Source organism: Strongylocentrotus purpuratus, unplaced genomic scaffold, assembly GCF_000002235.5.
Source record: "Strongylocentrotus purpuratus isolate Spur 01 unplaced genomic scaffold, Spur_5.0 spur5_scaffold_19, whole genome shotgun sequence".
Classification (NCBI taxonomy): Eukaryota; Metazoa; Echinodermata; class Echinoidea; order Camarodonta; family Strongylocentrotidae; genus Strongylocentrotus; species Strongylocentrotus purpuratus.
Genome location: NW_022145604.1, coordinates 1,915,294 through 1,920,617, shown reverse-complemented (window position 1 = coordinate 1,920,617; position 5,324 = coordinate 1,915,294).

Here is a 5,324-nt window from a genome sequence, read left to right as displayed (position 1 = left end):
TAGTAAACACCTACAACATGTAGTAATTACAAGAATTTGAAACCTACAACATATTTCTGCAGTGAGTGTGTAAGGCCCTTTTGTGTGTGTGCATAGTTTACGACACACACAGATAAGAAGCATGTACACAGTAACACTTTACACACACTGGGACGGAGAGTGGCTGTCCATTCACAAGTTCCTTACTCGCTGCACTGGCCTTACCCCTTCCCATTGATTACAAGAGGGATTATCTCGCCAACGGTTGGCCAATTTGACAACCCTGGCTTCTAGGACAAAGAGGGAGACGCGTGCAGGCGGTGAGCTCCCACATCTCTCTCTCTCTCTCTCTCTCAAAAGAAACGAAAGCCAACGCAGTGAGCGGTGTGACGAATTCTGACGGACGCACCGTAAGGGAATTTTTTCTTCTTTTCAGCTCCTTTGGCTACATCTCTAGAATAGGACGCTAGCGTAGGGATGTTATTGTTACATTAGGTGCTACAGGAGATCAGTAGCATTAGGAGCGCTGTCTGTCTGCCCGGTCGGTGCACATAGTTCTATGGATACAGGATTCTGTTCATTTCAATGTGAAATCTGATTTAAGGTGTGTTATGTTAGCAAGAAGGGAGACGTGGAAATGATCATTAGCATGGAATATTGTTGGAATCCTTGTGGAGATTTTATAAAGAGTGGAGAAATCTTTTGAAATGTGGAATTATTTCCAATGGATGCATATAGGCCTAGATCTAGTTATCATCAGAGGAAGTGATGTGTGAATACATCAACATAGCAAGAAGGCTTGGATCTCAAGACATGTTTTCATTCTTGTTATGGAAATGTTTTTAGATTTGTTGTTGGAGATCATGATAATTGTGACTTGCTCAGCATTCAAAATGCCTTTACTATGTATTATGTTTTTTCAAGATGCATGACATAGGCCTAGTATGTTTAAGATTGGTTTGTTGTGCTAAATCTTTTGGCAAAGTTCATGTTTATGAGTCAAACGTGTAAAATAACAGACGTATAGTTTTCAAGAAATTACACGTTTATATGTTTTTCTGCTGTCTACTTGTATGGTGGCATATTGTTTTGCGGGGCTTCATGGAATAAAATGACGTTCAAAAGATGTGCATTTGAACTGTTTTGAAAGGTTTCCTTCGTCTTCGTATACTACATGTAGGGCCATTACTGAACATGATTGTACATACTGTACACTGTAGTAATTGTTTAGAGCTGAGAAAATCAATCACATTTGTATGGACTGCACATATGTTGTGGCTATTCACAGTTTGCATGCTGTGTCCGTCTATGGGAACCAGTGAACTGCCGGCCTTGGAAGAGGATTTTCACACCTCTGGGGCTTGTGATTTTTCCTGTTTTCCTTTAGCATGCATGTGGAATGGATTTTGAGTACACTCAACTGTATGAGTTGGGCATGGATTCTACATTTGGAATATATTCAGTCTGTCTGTCCTGGAAAAATGTAGCTGACAACTTTATGTGCTACATGTACATCTAGAGAAGAGGGGGGGGGGGGGGAATATATGGAGTTTGAGAGAATTTAGACTTTTATAAGAGGGAGGGGGGGGGGGGGGGGAGGGTGTCTGAGAGGGATTTTGTTGTTTTGCTGCAGTTCTATCTGATTGTGTTTAACCATGGACCTACGCCGTAGTAGGTCCATGGTTAAATTGTTTCTATCTAGCTTTACTTTACAAGCCTGTACTGAGAGAAGAGGGGAGAATATATAGAGTGTGAAAGAGATGTAGAGAGAATTTAGACTATAAGAGGAAAGGGGGGGGGGTATCTGCAAGGGATTTTGTTGTTTTGCTGCAGTTCTATCTGATTGTATTAAACCGTTTCTATTAGAATTCTGGCAGAGTATTGAGAGTAGCCAGGTGGCAACGTACTTTCTGTAGGTGCACACTATGAATTTGAGACTTTAGTAAAAACAGTTTCTCCCCTGAGAATTTGATTTCGTTTTCAGGCTTATCAGAGCAACAAATACTTAGTTAGAAAGTAGGCTTGTAGTTGTTCTATTTCACAACATTAAGTGAGATTCAATCTGTTATTAGAACATATCCTCTGTGTAAATATCAAAATTGATATCAACATATTTACAGTAGTGCCGCTAGTTGCTATTTTGACTGAGATGTCATTCATGCTCTTGATGAAAATATAAATAGAACTTGTTTTACTTTTTAAATTTGGTGGAAAAGTACAAGTGTCAAGATTTTATATGGTTACCGGTATGTCATAATTCAGAATATTCATAAATCTTTATATTCCAAAAGGTAAAACATCAATCTCTCCATTTTTGATTGCCATACATTTTCCCGACCTGATTAATTTGTATGTTCAGAACTAGAAGGGCATTCACTCTGTGACTCTAAAAGTACACACACACACACATTATGAATCGACACCCTTCTGGAAGTTCTGGCTCCAAACAAGTAATACAATTTGGTTTTTCAAAGTAGCAATAAACTACTACTTTTTAATCCTAGAAACTACATGAATTAGTCTGAACTTCAATGATCACTGTCCAATTGTCCATACAAACTCTTTATGAGGCCCTACATTTTCTTGCAAACGGGTCAGTTAAGATTTGCATTAATTAGAGACTTGCTTGAGTCCTTGAATTTGATGTCAAACAGGAAAAGACCAATGTGTCTATGCATGGTGCTAAGTTTAAAACACAGCTTAGCAGTCAATGTGACGTTTCTAATAGCGAGGTGACGACGATGGTATTGTCATAATTTGCTACATCCTGGCATGGAATGGGGGGGGGGAAAGAGAAGGAAATATGTCTGGCGAGCTGGTTGACATGGGATATAACGAGTTAATCTAGCTAATTTCACTTTATCTCTCCACAACACACAAGCTTTATATTGTACACAGAAACAGTCACACTTCAGTTTTCAACATACAAGGCTTACATGGGGTGATTATTATAATGCTTCCTATATATTTCATGTTACTTTTTTTAGAATAAAGAATAGTGTAATTTTAATTTAAGTTGACAAAAGTGAGTGATCTTTGGGTTTGAAATGGAAGGATAAGTTTATTTGATGTTTAATCCATAATTATGTTAATTTTGAGTTGAAATGATACTGTTATCAAAATGTAAAGTAAATGAATTTGCTTATCACTAAATGAATACAAATGTTCAGGAAATGTAGACCGGACACGAGAGGAATGTCCTTCCTATTATCTCATTGTATCAACAAATTATGTGGTTACTTTCTACCACTACTTTCGATTTCCAATGAACCGATTTGTGTAATGATATTCTGTTTTTGTACCCGGGCTGTAACTGTAGTGCAGGCCTGCAATCAAATTGTTACTCAATGAATCTTTAAAGACTTTGTTACTCAGTAATCAGTATTGTACTGTTACGTTCATTGCAATGTCCTCATCTACAGTATTGACTAAACAGCGTGGACACATTTCAGCAGTACACGTACAGTGTAGGCCTACAATTTGTCTTATTATCAATTTAATTGAGCAGTGTTATTAAGTATTCAAGACCAGCCTTATTTGTTTTGCCGTAAAAGTCCCGCATACATGCAACATCAAATAAAAACCAAGTCATCTGTTTGCCCGATTGTCTTGAAGAGTGAGCTTTCAAAGCGAAAGCTGTTAGAGCCGCCTCTCTTATAATCTTGAATAATTCATGAATTCAACCGTCGTTAGAGTAAGAGATGGGGACCCTCACTGAATTGCAAATGTCTTTTGGAATCGAAAGATGTGCGGTTTGTTGTGCTGCGATCAATTTTCAACTTTGGAAAACCTGGGACTATTGAGTTTTTCAGCAAAAAATGTGCTCCGTCCATCATGCCCTGGGAAACGTAACCAAATCTTGTGAGGACTTGAAAGGTATAATAGGAGATAACATAATAATCATGTTGCATGTCAGGTTGATATCGGAAACTACCTAAAAAGCATGTACTTTTCATACACAAGGGAGATATCCTGTAAGGTATATTTGAGTTGTTGTGTTGAAATATTCAGGATTTCCCTGGTATTTGCAATAAATGTTTCACAGCATATCAAGTGTTCAGCACATTCCAAAACAAACAGATTTCTTATACAGTAGGTAGAAACTGAACAAAAAGTCTGCAGTGGGGACAGTTTCTCCAACTGTCTTTTTGATGGCTGCATACTTGTGCATAATTAAGATGAACAATTGAAATAAATAATTTTACAGAAATTTCAAAATAGACTTGTAGATGATAACTGGATGCAAACCTGATGAAATAAAACAAACAATATTGATTTAATAGATATTGATTGTTTATTATTATACATTTATTTTGAGAGGAAAACAGAAAAGAAATATTTTGCAGCTAGAATATGGAAAATACAGTGTTTGGTTTCATCATCATCTATCCCTCCATGAACAGACACTATGGCTATGGAAGGGGTGAAGCAGATTTATGTTAAAGTGAATTCCCAAGGAAATGAAACTCAATCTCTCTCCTCTACAGCCATGTATCATATTCTACTTTTCACGCAGGATCAACAGCTCTTTGTGAAACAGAATATGAGCTGATGATGAACATAAATAGTCAGTCCATCTTCAGATTTAGGTCTCTAATGAAATTGCCACGAGCGCCATTTTTTCTTGAGGGAGGGGAGGGGGGAAGGAGATGGGAAATCAATCTAAAAATAGTTATCCGCTTGTGTTGTACATTCCCTCATGTGACAATTTGATGGAAATGTGGTCATTTTAATTTTAGTTTTTTGAGGGGCATAAATATGGGTGATGTTTCGTTCTTGTCACTGTTAAGGGAGAGGGATTGAACAAAGACTTGTATTTTCATAACATTGAACGGTGCAGAACAGCATCGTTTGGAGGGGAATTTTACATAATGTGCAAACGGTGCAATGTCCTTTTTATTCCATGTTTATATAAAGGCCTGTCTCATAATCTTCCCTTTTCTCAGGTAGGTGCATTAAACAAACTTGCAGGTGAACATGTATTGCTGGCAATGTGAAGAGATTTTTTCAATAAGTTGAATGACATTTATGAAGTGTAAATCACACACTAGAGATAGCAATGGGACAGATTCACTCTGCCTGCCAGTTCTATTAACCGTGAAATTAACCACAAAATTCTGCCTTTGCTTTCTGCTTTTTTCAGTCGGCCTGCCTTCTAATTTAAGAATTCATTCAAATCATTCAATAGTGAAAACCCACCTCGGGACCTGGGGTTTAAACGAATGAAGCGGGGGAGGTACGTCAGTACGTCGCATGTCTTGCTCGGTGAGGTATAAATGAGTATCGACTGTTCCTTACGAGTGCACTGAACTGCACCGGGTGCATCGGCAATCCCGGTGGCGGGG